Below are 15,379 nucleotides of genomic sequence, written 5' to 3' on the forward strand. Positions count from 1 at the left end.
CCGCTTTTTTTTTGTTCTCCATTTGCTTGGTAAATCTTCCTCCATCCCTTTATTTTGAGCCTATGTATGTCTCTGCGTGTGAGATGGGTCTCCTGAATACAGCAGACTGATGGGTCTTGACTCTTTATCCAGTTTGCCAGTCTGTGTCTTTTCATTGGAGCATTTAGTCCATTTACATTTAAGGTTAATATTGTTATGTGTGAACTTGATCCTGCCATTATGATATTAACTGGTTATTTTGCTCGTTAGTTGATGCAGTTTCTTCCTAGCCTCGATGGTCTTTACATTTTGGCATGTTTTTGCAATGGCTGGTACCGGTTGTTCCTTTCCATGTTGAGTGCTTCCTTCAGGGTCTCTTGTAAGGCAGGCCTAGTGGTGACAAAATCTCTAAGCATTTGCTTATCTGTAAAGGATTTTATTTCTCCTTCACTTATGAAACTTAGTTTGGCTGGATATGAAATTCTGGGTTGAAAATTCTTTTCTTTAAGAATGTTGAATATTGGCCCCCACTCTCTTCTGGCTTGGAGAGTTTCTGCCGAGAGATCTGCTGTTAGTCTGATGGGCTTCCCTTTGTGGGTAACCCGACCTTTCTCTCTGGCTGCCCTTAAGATTTTTTCCTTCATTTCAACTTTGGTGAATCTGACAATTATGTGTCTTGGAGTTGCTCTTCTTGAGGAGTATCTTTGTGGCGTTCTCTGTATTTCCTGGATTTGAATGTTGGCCTGCCCTACTAGGTTGGGGAAGTTCTCCTGGATGATATCCTGAAGAGTGTTTTCCAACTTGGTTCCATTTTCCCCCTCACTTTCAGGCACCCCAATCAGACGTAGATTTGGTCTTTTTACATAATCCCATACTTCTTGCAGGCTTTGTTCATTTCTTTTTCTTCTTTGTTCTTTTGGTTTCTCTTCTCACTTCATTTCATTCATTTGATCCTCAATCGCTGATACTCTTTCTTCCAGTTGATCAAGTCGGTTACTGAAGCTTGTGCATTTGTCACGTATTTCTCGTGTCATGGTTTTCATCTCTTTCATTTCGTTTATGACCTTCTCTGCATTAATTACTCTAGCCATCAATTCTTCCACTTTTTTTTCAAGATTTTTAGTTTCTTTGCGCTGGGTACGTAATTCCTCCTTTAGCTCTGAGAAATTTGATGGACTGAAGCCTTCTTCTCTCATCTCGTCAAAGTCATTCTCCGTCCAGCTTTGATCCATTGCTGGCGATGAGCTGCGCTCCTTTGCTGGGGGAGATGCACTCTTATTTTTTGAATTTCCAGCTTTTCTGCCCTGCTTTTTCCCCATCTTTGTGGTTTTATCTGCTTCTGGTCTTTGATGATGGTGATGTACTGATGGGGTTTTGGTGTAGGTGTCCTTCCTGTTTGATAGTTTTCCTTCTAACAGTCAGGACCCTCAGCTGTAGGTCTGCTGGAGATTGCTTGAGGTCCACTCCAGACCCTGTTTGCCTGGGTATCAGCAGCAGAGGCTGCAGAAGATAGAATATTTCTGAACAGCGAGTGTACCTGTCTGATTCTTGCTTTGGAAGCTTCCTCTCAGGGGTGTACTCCACCCTGTGAGGTGTGGGGTGTCAGACTGCCCCTAGTGGGGGATGTCTCCCAGTTAGGCTACTCAGGGGTCAGGGACCCACTTGAGCAGGGAGTCTGTCCCTTCTCAGATCTCAACCTCCGTGTTGGGAGATCCACTGCACTCTTCAAAGCTGTCAGACAGAGTCGTTTGCGTCTACAGAGGCTTCTGCTGCGTTTATTGTTTACTGTGCCCTGTCCCCAGAGGTGGAGTCTACAGAGACAGGCAGGTTTCCTTGAGCTGCTGTGAGCTCCACTCAGTTCGAGCTTCCCAGCAGCTTTGTTTACCTACTTAAGCCTCAGCAATGGCGGGCGCCCCTCCCCCAGCCTCGCTGCTGCCTTGCCGGTAGATCACAGACTGCTGTGCTAGCAATGAGGGAGGCTCCGTGGGCGTGGGACCCTCCCGGCCAGGTGTGGGATATGATCTCCTGGTGTGCCTGTTTGCTTAAAGCGCAGTATTGGGGTGGGAGTTACCCGATTTTCCAGGTGTTGTGTGTCTCAGTTCCCCTGGCTAGGAAAAGGGATTCCCTTCCCCCTTGCGCTTCCCAGGTGAGGCAATGCCTCGCCCTGCTTCAGCTCTCGCTGGTCGGGCTGCAGCAGCTGACCAGCACTGATCGTCCGGCACTCCCCAGTGAGATGAACCCAGTACCTCAGTTGAAAATGCCGAAATCACCGGTCTTCTGTGTCGCTGGCGCTGGGAGTTGGAGACTGGAGCTGTTCCTATTCGGCCATCTTCTGACTGGAATTGCCACTATCTTTTACTATGTGAACTTTTCTAGCATTTCTATAGCTTTAATGACTATGACTGTTGGCTTTTGTCCAATGATGTTACATACTTATTGAGAATGATTTACATATCTTACTTTTGTTCACTACTGGAAATATGTGTAGTATTTGCCAGTGAATCATTACATTGTTTACAGGTTTTATTGAGAAGGTAGTCTCATTATTAGAATATAAAAAGTAGGTCATTTTTCTTACTTTCATGATTTTTAAAAATCAGTCTCTTTCTTGATTGTAGGCTAAGTAAAATTGTGTAATGAGCCTGGCACATGTAAGCATGCTGCTGCAGGTAGTAAACGAGGAGGATATAAATATACATGGCATATTTACTACTTTCTAGAAGAAAGCAATTATTTTCGCTCAATACCGCCCTTCTTGATTAGGTTATGAGCTCTTGAGAGGTAGCAAATTATGCCCACAACTATTTTCCTAGCATCCAGCATAGCGCCAGGCACACCGGTTTTGCTTTGACCATTGCTGATAAATGAATTGTCTATTTCTAACACATAGTAATGGTGACCCTCTTTACCTACTAAAATACAACCATCAGATATGTGTATAAAATATAAAATTCATTCAGTTTGAAAAATAAAGGTTTAATAATCTAGGACTTAAATATCTAATCAAATACTTATCACATCATCTTTTTCTAATATCACAATTTCTAAAGTTATTGCTATTGTAATCAAACAAGGAATTCCCTAGGAAAACAAGAAGCATGCCTGACTAGAAGTAAGTCCTAACTGAGTTTTAATCACAATATTTCTAATTATGGTGGGCAGTTGCTTTCGATTTGTTGAATTATTAAGACTGTGTTGCCAAACCACATTTATTTAACAAGGTGTTTTCTTAGAGACTAGTCATGAGGTACTAGGCAGTTGTCACATATCAGACAGACAAAATTAGGAAGCCATGGGCGAATTCTGTGTGTCTACCCAGGCATGGAGCAATGCTGAAAATTAAGCTAAAGAAGGTTCCATAGATTCAGACCAACTGACTGGGTCCAGAGTCCAGTGTTCTGGAATGGGTGGTAGGCAAGTACTGACTTTGGAATTCAGGCTTGGTCTTTGGGACTGTGGTCTGAAGGATGAGGAAACAGATCTGGGCAGCAAGAAAAAGAATGAATTCAGGCATTTGAGCAACGAGGATAAAATTTCAACAGTAGCTATGGAATTTGAGAAAAGAAATTTTTATTCCAGTCTTCTCTGCACTGCCTTAAATTCTGAGTACCCCAGATCCCTGTCTGCATCATGGGTGGAAGAGCTGGACAGCAGCCAGGTTGTCTGCACACAGAAGCATTTCAAAGGCCACTGTGACTTCTGGGGTCCAAATTTAGAAAGCAGACAATTGAGTCACTGTTTCCCTTCTCCATATCAAGATTTTTTAAAAAATTGACAAATCTACCTTCAACATCATATTATATTCTCGTCATTGGATTTCAATTCCAATGCTTTCCTGATGAGATATTGCTTTCAATTTCCCTTTAAACTAAAACCTAACTCTTTGTTTTTAGGCACAAAGAACTGAAAATTATTAATTAGCAATTTTGTAGCAGGTACCTCTGAGCAAGGATCTAGTCTGACACTCAGCTAGTGACTCAGCATGCATTTGGCTGAGATGATGGAGAGAGATCACATATGCATCTTCGCTCCAGGTAGGGTGGCAGGTGTCTATCCGAAGGGCAGGCTGATTTCAGAGGTTGTAAACACAAGCCACATATGCAGAACTAACCAAACAACATCTCAAAAACACCTGTGTGCTAAGATTATTATATTCTTTTTCTCTAAAGCAAAAAAAAAAAAAAAAAAAAGGTCAAAGAAAAAAGAAACAGATAATGAGGCCTAGTCTTGCTCTTTTTGTAAATAGCACATACTTTAAATTCAACCTAGTAGACCACCATGCTAATGATATCAAGATATCTCAAAGTAGCTGAATCATAAAGACTAATGGTCACAGGCATAGAAAGCAAGGTATAGAGATGAATGAGTAAAAATCTATCCAGCCCCTATTAGGCTATGCTCAGAATGCATGGACCAGTAACAATTGCTCAGTAGATTTATATTTTTTCTGTGGAAGAAAGTATACACAGCATAATTCTAAGAGACTATGCATTATTGACAATGTTAACATTTCACCATATCATTATTTGTATTTATAGTCAATCCATGTGGACAAAGATCTATATTATCCATGTAATATTCACCGATGAAATCATTTCTAATAATGAAAACAGCATTAGGCTAATTCAAGAGACAAAACCACAAAACATCAGCCACCTCTACATACAGATTATATCCCTTGTATTAGAAATTTTTTGAGTAATTTGCAACCTACATTTCAAAATCTCCTTTGAAGGAAAGAAAAGCTCAATATTTGTTTGGAGGCCTGTCATAACAAGAATGATTCTTGTTTTAAGACTGCTCACGTTTCTGTTGCAGTGAAGGGTTCAGTTAATTAAAGCCTTAATTTCTTGTGTTAAGGTTTTAATAATAATTATTCATTCCATGTACATATTTCTTGTCTTCTCTTCACTCATATATTAAATCATAGACATTACTTGGGCAACATATAGAGTAAATTTGATGCTTTTGAATATATTCCTGGAAGATTTTTATTTCTTTGGGTATAATCCATAGGCCACCAGTTTTTATTTACTAAAGCAATCATATCACATGATTCATCTTCTACTAGAACAATAATTTCTAATGAATAAACTCCCTTGTCCTTCATCACATAATTAAACTTGCAATGATTGTTGAATATACATTGTATTTATTCATCAGTGGGAGAGGGAAGGAGGAGCTATAGAGGTAATTACATATATCCTCATTTTCCTGAATTGTTAACAGAGCATAAGTATATAATGTTTTTTAGCTTTCTGGAGTGAAGTCAGATGCTGTAGCAGAACACATCTGTCCTAAACTTTTTGGTTACTCTAAACTATTGCTAAGTGATTGGGATACAAAACAAGGAAACTTGCACGTCTATATGTGAAAACTAATATGATATATATATAATGAAAATTTAAGAATTTAATACTTTCAAACTGGTTCTTTGTATCTTGTGTGCTAGAAAAATAAGTCAATCTATTTAGGATTTTTGAGTCCTTGTCAAGAACTATCAAGGGTCTAAGATTTTACCATAATTGCAAGGTAACTTGTTTCATGGATACAGGCAGCAGTTATGGATAATGCCAAAAGTCCCAAGATTCCTGGGTCAGAAACAAGGAACTTTATTACTTATGGCACAGCAAGCAGCAGAAACTTCATGTTCGCATCAATTTTTCTTGCTCCCTCACTCCTGTGGTTATGCAGAATGGTCTGGGTAGACTTATACAGTGGGTTTGCATCACAGTGGAAAATATCAGGTTTCTTATGAAATCCTAATATTTTTATGGGTTGCAAGAAAACTGTCCCAACTTTTTCCCTGAAGAAAGACATTCTCTTTAATTCTTTAGTATCCTGATAAGGAAACAAATCTGCTTTCTACCTGGAGAAACACACTATCTCTAATCTTTCAAGATTATTTGCTATACAAACATCCTTGTAAAAATATTCTGGAACAAAATCTGATACAAGACATGCAGACTTGTGAGAGACCCATGGAAAATTGTCTCCCATCAGTCTTTTCAGTGTGAAAGTTTTTGTTCTAAGAACTCTGGGACATACATTTTTGATTTTCCAATATGAAAGAGAGTTTACCTTGTTACAGTTGGAGTAAAATATAGGTATAAATATGACAGTATAACTTAAGAGATAAAATAAACATGTATTTTTATTGACTGACCTGAAGCTGAAAACTGCTCATGAATAAAATACCCCCACCCATCCCACACACAGACTTATACCGCACATGTATCCACAGCAACATTAGCTTACAATGAAATCACAAATATACATAAGAGGGTTGGTTTCATAATTTGGACAGTAGATAATGTTATGGGGAAGTTAAGAAATGGGTCAAGAGAACGAGAGGAATGATAGGTGTAATAAACAAACTGCCATGTCTCCTTCCACTCCGAGTTCTGGTCACAGTCTACCCAATAAACAGAATCCAGCTTCACTTTCACAGCCTGTTATTTGGACCCCATGGAGGCATCTACAGGCAGCATCCTTGCAGCACATGCTATTCTTCCAACAATGAACATTTGAGTAGTAATGATTCTTCATGCTGTTTCACAGTGGCAGCCAGAAGAGATGAAAACAAAAGAGAAAGCATGCTTCATGTTTTGTTGTGTGTGTGTGTGTGTGTGTGTGTATGTGATTTAATAACTAAAATTGACTGCATGTTTGCTATGTACCTGACCCTATTTTAATCACTTTACTTGTAATATTTTATCCATCATCTATAAAATCAATATTATTATTAGCCTTATTTTATGGGTAAGACAAATTATGCAGAGCAAGGTTAAACAAATAGTTCCAGGATCATTATTTGGGTAGTAGAATACTTGTTTTACAACAGGAGAAAGGACCAGGGAGTATCAGGTTAGCGGGCAATTGAATTAGAAGAGCATAAATGAGTCACATGAGACACAATAGTTCAGAGAGCAGGTAGACAACCCAAGAGACAAAACGGTAATTAAAGACTGATAAAATAGGTAGAATGCAATATAGGTCTTGTAAAATTATGGGTGAAATGACCCAAGCAAAGGCATGAATGTGGGAAAGTTCATGGCTTGTGTGGAGAGAACAGTGAGCAGATTAATATGATTACAATTAAGGGTTCATCCATTTATTCAATTTATTTTGTTGTGGACACCTAGTATTTGTCAACTTCTAAAGAATAATGAAAATCATACTGAATATACAGGTTGGGGTCAGATAAAGGAAACTTTCTATTTATCAAATATAGCTTTTCTTATATTACATTTGTTAAAAATTTTATGATAGTTTCATATTATAAATTTGCCCTTTTCAAGCCTACTTGTAATTGTAATTCTAGTACTTAGCCTTAAAAACCAAAAGTTCTACAAATTACTTGATTAAAAAAGTAATAAGCTCAGGAGAATATTTTTTCTCCTTAAAACTGCAGATCATATTTTGTGTCATAACACCTTTCTTGCAACTGTTATATCTTAAAGAGGCGTCTTTAGGTACTCAGATTTCAGAGAATGTTACCAGGTCTTTGGGAAATTTTCCAAAAGTTTTGAAATTATTAAATACTTATGATGTGCCCACAATAAACTTTAAGTTGGTGTTTCTGTTTTCCATTTTCTTGGACCTACAGCCTCTGGTGCAGCCAGGGAGAAGCCTAGTTTTGGGGGGAAGAGTTTCTGAAGACATTTGTTGCAGACCCGCCAGAGAGAGGGGCTAGGCAACCCCACCTCCGACCTGTCCATCCTGAGCCTGTCAGGCAAGAGTTTTGTGGCATTTGATCAGGACCCTCTGGAGACAGGACTGGGAACAACTTAAACTCTCCCGCTCTGGGCCTTTCCCATTCTCTCCCCAAACATCGCAAGTTTCTCTTACCCAAGTACTCGGCTTTGTAGACACTGAGGCAGTTCCAGTGAGACGAGTACCCTCTGGTAAGAAATACTCATGGTTCTTGGCAATGGTATTCATCCATTCAGAAGCCTGAGATATCATCTCCCACTCTGGATTTTTTTTTCCGAAGCCAACTGAGGATCAATGGTAATTACTCTTTCCACATTGGTGAAAGAAGAAAATACATTAAAACCTGTCACTCTTAGATGTTTTAATTTAAAGAGACTTCTACATTTAAATTAATAACATTAGATTCCTGCAAAAAATTTTATATCACCTACAAGCCAAATATTGAGAATTGTTGTTTTGTTCCAATATGTGGTGAAAGTTCCAGAAGGTTTAGTAAAAGTGGAATGAAAAGGAGAGAGCTGCTTATCACTTGGGAAGTTTTCAAAGTGGGCTGACATTGTTAGTTGGTGGTGGCAGTAAACAAAATGGGGGTAGTCTCAGAAAACAATATGACAGAAGAATCACCTGGATTTAAGGAGTAGGAGGAAGAAGCAGCAAGAAGAAAGTGAGAAGTTTTGTCTTTACAATTTTTATATACTAAACAGAGTAAAGGTGAGTATTCTAAAATGTTGATGGGCAGCCGGAAGAGGACTTTGATAACACCAACTCCTTTCCTTTCAGTGTGCAGCACATAATTCCTAGGAACAAACATCTAAATGTGTTACTGTATTTGGTTCTTTTATAGAGATACTGATAGAGAATATACATTAAAATGTTCTTTCTCATCTGATATGTATTTAGACAAAGAGTTGTATGGGGGAAAATGACTCACGATATATTGATTTGGGATTAAATATTACAATTATACATCTGGACTTTGTGTCAATTTAAATAACTTAATCTGCTCTGCAAAACCCCATTAGAGGCATTGAAAATTACATAGCTCTGAACATATTTACAAATATCTCAGTAATTAAATCATCTATAAATGCTAACTGAAAATATTCCATTATACTTTAATTTTAAATGATCTAATATACTTCCAATAGAATATTGTCCATTTTTTTTTCTTCTGCTACTCTGGTAAAGCTATCACATTCTTAGAGCTATTGGATAGAAACACATTTTTAGTTAAATAGTTGCAGCTATAAAATGTTAATTGTGTTCATATGCATGGATTACTCTGAAAAGATATACATGGCTTTACATTTGTAAAAAGCTGAATCTAAAATTGGACAGTAGTTAAAAGTATCAGTATATAAACTGGGTTAGTGATTCACATATGGATGTGAAAAAGCAAATCTTAAAAGTATGATGCAAACTTGTTAAAATTGTATGGTTCTATTTTCTTTTTCTTTTTTCTTTCTTTTTTTTTTTTTTAAGTGGAGTCTCACTCTGTTGCCCAGTCTGGAATGCAGTGGTGCAATCTTGGCTCACTGCAACCTCCGCCTCCCAGGTTCAAGCAATTCTCCTGCCTCAGTCTCCTGAGTAGCAGGGATTATAGGTGTCCACCACCATGGCCAGCTGATTTTTGTGTTTTTAGTAGAAACGGGGTTTCGCCATGTTGGCCAGGCTGATCTCGAACTCCTGACCTTAGGTAATCCACCCACCTCAGCCTCCCAAAGTGCTGGGATTACAGGCATGAGTCACCACACCCGGCTAAGGCTATATTTTCACATGTACTAGAATGAAAGTTATGTGACAATGGGTTTTCCTGTGTGTGCTTTTTAAATTCTGTATTCTTAGTGCCTAGAGCAGAATCTGGCACAAATATTTCTGTCAAATATATCAGTAATATATATGTAATTTATGTATATGCATAAATATATGTGACTGTATTCATTAATGTATATGGAGAAACATATATATATATGTGTATGTATGCATCCACACACTCACTGCAAAACACCCTAAAAATGTTGATTTAATCATTGAATGTGAAATTGTAACTTTATTTTTTATATATTTTTCCTAAATTTGGAATTTTTCTGTCATATGCAATTATTAATTTTAAAATTGGATAAAAGTAATGCTAGTAAGAATATAAATATTAATAAAATCATATGTAGAATAAAAATGAAAAAATCATATTTTCTTCAATATGTGCAAATTATTATAATCGTTTGGATAATATCTACAATTAAAATTCATTGCAATTCTTCTCTATGTAATGTGGAAACTGCATAGACTATTATCTAGTTTAATAGCCATTTTTATTATTTCTCCAAGATCTTCCAGGGAGGATTAATTTATGTATAACTGCTTAAAGGCTATTTTGTTGCCCATTTTCTTATGTCTGGTGTTATTTGACATCTAGTGAGTTTTAGATTGGCAATAAAGTCTTAATTTTTTTATTGAGGTAATCAATGATCTTGTGACCTCTAAATGCCAGTATAAACTGGAAAAGGAATGAACTAGAAAAGTCATGTTTCAAAAAGTCCCCATTACCTTATTTAGGGGAAACTTGAAAAGAAATGAGGAGTCCATTCAGGGTTTTTTCCTTTCAACCCATCAAATAATGACAAAGATGTGTTTAGGGTTTCTGATGTGTCAGGTGCTGTTCTAAGTGCATTACATGTAAAACTTTCATTTAATTTTCACAGTTCCCAAAGAAGTGTAAATGATTTTACAAACGAGGACAGTGGAGTACAGAGGGAAGTGTTATCTCACTGGTGTTCTAAATGAGGCACATGGACTCCAGAATCCATGCCCTGACCACACAGCCATCAATGGCCTGTCAACCCTGTAGATCAGAGCTTCACCATAGTCTGGCAAAATGAGGACTGCCCAGAGAAACGAGGCGCCAGGGCTATCATTTTCTACCTCCTTGAAGTTTCTCTATGACCTTGGGTGAAACCTTCCATCCTTGATTGTTTATGAGCTCATGTACAAAATATGGAACAATTTTTCTTGTCTTCTCTAGAAGCATTATGGTGTCATTTGTGATGATTTTTAGGCCCTCCTACTTCTAAATATACAATTATGTAACACTCTATTATTCAATTCATTGGAAAATCTTGAGAGTTCAAAATGCCAGGAGAATATATTTGCTGAAACTATTTTTTATGTTTAAAATAAAAAGAGGTCTTTTGTTAAAAAGGCTAAGAATAAAGTTTAAACAAAACTACCAGTGAAAATGTGCTGGTATATTTTTAAAACTTAGATTTAGCTAATTGTTCTATAAAAGTAAGCCCCATGCCCTTTAACCTATTTCATATTAGTTGTCTCAATTCATTTGTTAACTCTAGAATAACCTTGATACCAAAATCTGGAAAAAATAGAGCACAAAAAGAAAAGTGTGAAGCCATTCAGATCTCACTGTGTGAAAAATAAAATAACAGTGAAAGGAATTTAACCTCAATCTTAAAAAAAGTTAACAAGCAGGGCTGTTACAGAAAGAAGGGGGTGACTAAAAATCTGAAACTTCATCACTGAAAGTAATCACTAATCAAAGTAACAAATAAAGGCATTAATCAAAACATCAGCACAAGAAACGCTGAAAAAATCATAAACTTCTGCAACCTTTTTGATAAGAGAGGAATAGTATTAATAATACTATGATTTAACCATATCTATGTTAAACCGACACGTGCTATTATCAGATGGAATTCTGATAATAAGTAGGCATTCAACTTAAGCAGGATAAAATAATCTGGTATTATTTTTGAGTACTTTCTAGACAAAAAAATAAGAGTAGAAAAAGAAGGGAAATGTAAGAAAAAACCGACAAAAAGATACTATGTTAACGTTTTTAACGGTTAATATGTCTGTCTATAGTGACATTTTAATATGTCACCTTGGCCAGGCCAAATTACATTTCCCAGAATCCCTTGCCTGTAGGTTTCGAGTTAGAGGGATCCACCAGAGAAATTTCTGTGACAGATTTAGAGGGCAGAAATAAAACATCAGACATTTTGTTACCCACACATGTCACTGTCTGCTGACTCATCTTGTTGGATCTATAATTGCTTGCTCTACCATCTCCTGAACACTATATTAGCTTCTAGGATACTTGGGCCAGAAGTAATCAAGAAGAGTTTTGGCTTCTGCAGGATACCATATCATCAACGTTAGACGCAACAAGAACTGACAAGGATTTCTGTCTCTGGTTGCAGGCCTCAGCTAGTTTGTGGGGTTCAGCTTCTTTTTGCTCTTCCCCACTTTACATCCATTTTCCCTTCCCATCTGCCTGCCCTGTGGATATCAAGCTCCAGCATAAACCCGAGGACAACAACTTCACAGAGATTGCTTAACCAGCTCCAACTGTGTAAGGTTAAATCCCTCTATGTGTATATGTTTTGTCACGTCTCTGATTGGAACCTAATGATATACTGTGTAACAGGAAAACGTAAGAGAATCAATGAAAAATTCTTCTGAACTTATATGGACAGTTCTAGGATGTGACTAGTCTCAAAGAAACCATTAAGGGGCAATAGGAATTTTATTTACTGATAGGCAAAAGAAAAAACTGGGGAACAAAACAGTGACCCCACTCACAAAATGAACAAAGCCATAAATCACATAGGAATAAATGAAATGAGAAATGGGTGAGCACCTAGAAAAAGAAAAGTTAAGCCTTTTCTGTGAGACATAAACAAGGACTAGACTAAATAAAGAGAGATGATGTAGTTCATAAACAGAAAAAAAAAATACTGCAACAATTTTAATTGTTGATTTACAAATTTAAAATTCTAGCATTTTATAGTACATTTCTATAAAAGTAAAAACCAAGATAATGATGCTACAGATCATTAGGAAAAATAGAAATGATACATTTTTATAAAATGAAAATGACACAAGAACATTTTATGAGAATGGCAACAATGAAGATTTTATTCAATTAGGTAGTGCAAAATAATAAATGCCATTGTGTTCCAGGCATGAACAAACAATTGAGTAAATGTACCAGACTAATAAATCTAGAAACATACCTAAATAGATAAATATGCATTTAATAAAGGTAAAACCCCAAATCAGTAAGAAATAGGTATTATTGTTTTGGAAAAAACAATAGACTTTACCTCACATCAATTACCAAAATGCATTACATAAATTAACTATACTGATATAAAACAGACAAATTAAATTTTATAGGAAATACAAATTATATTTTATATAATTTTTCAATTGTGAAGTTTTCCTAAACATGAGGCTAAAGTCAAAATTGATAGATATAAATGGAGTACAAGTCAAAAGATATCTATTAAAAATAAATCTTAAACACTCAAAATGTTAAATAAGTGGAAAAATTATTTGCAATACACATGACAATGAATTGAAGATTTTATTTTATATTTGATGAGATCTCATATCTGAAAGAAAAAGTCAAACATTTCATTAGAAAATGAAATAGCACATAAATAAATGACAAAAGATTAAATATTCATGAACATTTAAAAATTACTTAGCCTCACTCTAAAAAGTGAAAATTGATGCAAGAATGATGTATCCTCATATCTTATCAAATCACCAGAGATTTATAACAGAAAGGAAAATGAAAACATTAATTGTTGGATAGGAATCAGAGATATATTAAATCAAAACTTACAAATCAACAATTGAGAAATATCTAGCAATAACTGAGAAGCTTACATTCCCGTTTTTCTAAATGATTCACTTATTGGTTTATGTACAGGAGTACATAATGAGCAAGATGAAGGCAATTTTTTGTATCACGACCTAAGAAAATAAAAGATCAAAGATAATTTAAATATCCAATATTAAGGAATTGGTTAAATGAATGAGGATACATCAAAAAATGGAATTATCTGTTCAAAAAGATGGAATAGTCTATTTAACTAAAAGCTAATCTGACAAGGAAAACTATTTACTATGCATTCTAATATGAATAAGTAGCAGAATGTCAAAAGTGCTTTACATGTATTATTCAGTTAATACATATGATAGGTTTTGTTAGGACTCTCATTTTCCAGGTGGGAGAATTGGGGCACAGAGTGGTTAAATGACTTGTCTATGTTCACACAGAGAATAAGTCTTGGTTGGATCTAGGAATCAAACATAAGTAGTGGGGGTATAGATTTTATCTTACCTTTATATGATTTTATTTCAGAATTTTGAATTATATTTGTCATTTTTTGATAGTCGTTTTTCAACTGTTGGTATGAAAGTTGTGTTGTAGCTCAATTCAAGACTTTCAACCTTTTATAATCTCTGGAGTGCAATATGATAGTATCTCTTTCTGAAGGGTCAAAGGAATAACTCGCAAAATACTCTTTATTATTATCTTTTCAGAAATAGCTTTCCAATACCTTCTTTGATTTTTCTCCTATTTTTATTTATGTGCAATATTTTAACTTCATTTTAGTCAATGCAGTAATTTATTTTCCCTAAAAAAAATTAAGTGCATTATCTGGTCTTTGTTCAAATTCTTCAGGCTTTATATAGTCCAAACCTCCTTTAAAATATTTGATCGCTTGCCACTTTTTTTTTCTTTTCTTCAGTGAAAGATAGATAGATACAACAAATTGTAACTGTTCACTTTTTTTTCCAAATAAATCTCTGTGTATATTTCTCAGAAAGATACGTCCCATATTATTGCCAAAAACTGAATTCATAATGCAAGAATTCCTATACACTTCTTTCATCCAAAAATGGTGCCAGCTGGCTGTTATTATTGCTAATAAATTTACTAATAAATTTGATGTCTGCCCATCAAATCTGCCTTTACAGAGGTAATAGTGTTGTGACTGATGTTAGCATGGCCTGTTTTATTCCTCAGGAGAGTATATAAATAATCCTGAGCAACTTTTCTATTTTGAAAAAGAGAGGCCCATTTGCAGGCAAAAGCCTCTGGGTCCAAGCATTGTGTGCGTGTGTATTATTTGCTCAGAATATTAAAACAGGACTAATTTCACAGGTGAGGTCCAAGCTTCTGAGGATGTCTCTGAATGTTTCGTAATATTCTTGCTGCTGTCTGTGTCTCCTCCCCTTGATTCTGTACAATCTTCGTGACTGGTTCACAGGGAATAGCATGCAGCAGATGCGATAATGCATTACTTCTGAGGCTGGTTCAGAAAACATCAATAAGCTTCTGACTGGTTCCCTGGGCATGCTACCTCTGGAGTCTCCAATTGCTATGTAAGAAGTGTAGCTACCAAGAGGCCTTCATGTCTCAAACAGGGGATCTGGTAGAATCCCAAGCTGAGCTCCAGGTGGGAAGCCAGTAGTACCTGCCAGTCTGGTAAGGGAGCTATCTTGGATGCCCATTCCACAAAGCTTGCTAATGATTGTAGCCTAGTGGACATCTGACAGCAACTTTACAAAAACTTGTAAATAAAGACTGTCCTACCACGCACTCTTTAAATTCTTGTTATGACTCCAATGTCATGATTAAAGTAAAATGGTTATTTCAAGTGACTAAGTTTTGGGATAATTTGTTATATAGTAATAATAACTAGGATGATTTTTAAATAAAGAATATAATGACAAATGAATGAAAGACTTAAAAATAAGGGCTGAAATTATAATAGTACTAGAAGAAAACACAGGAGAAAAGCTTCTTGATATTGTCCTGGACAAGGATTTTTTGGTTATTACCCAAAAGCACAGGAACCAAAAGCAAAAT

At 36.1% G+C, this 15,379-nt stretch overlaps 1 long non-coding RNA gene across 3 annotated transcripts in view; it reads left to right on the plus strand.

The window, feature by feature from the left end:
• Positions 1 to 9,383: 9,383 nt before the first annotated feature.
• Positions 9,384 to 15,379, plus strand: part of LOC103877082 — a 79,412-nt gene continuing 73,416 nt past the window's right edge. For all 3 annotated transcript variants that reach the window (XR_002516756.2, XR_636641.4, XR_002516757.2), the window contains exon 1: positions 9,384 to 12,061. This is a non-coding gene — a long non-coding RNA (uncharacterized LOC103877082). The remainder of the gene's footprint in view (positions 12,062 to 15,379) is intronic.

This window comes from Papio anubis, chromosome 14 (genome assembly GCF_008728515.1).
Source record: "Papio anubis isolate 15944 chromosome 14, Panubis1.0, whole genome shotgun sequence".
NCBI lineage: Eukaryota > Metazoa > Chordata > Mammalia > Primates > Cercopithecidae > Papio > Papio anubis.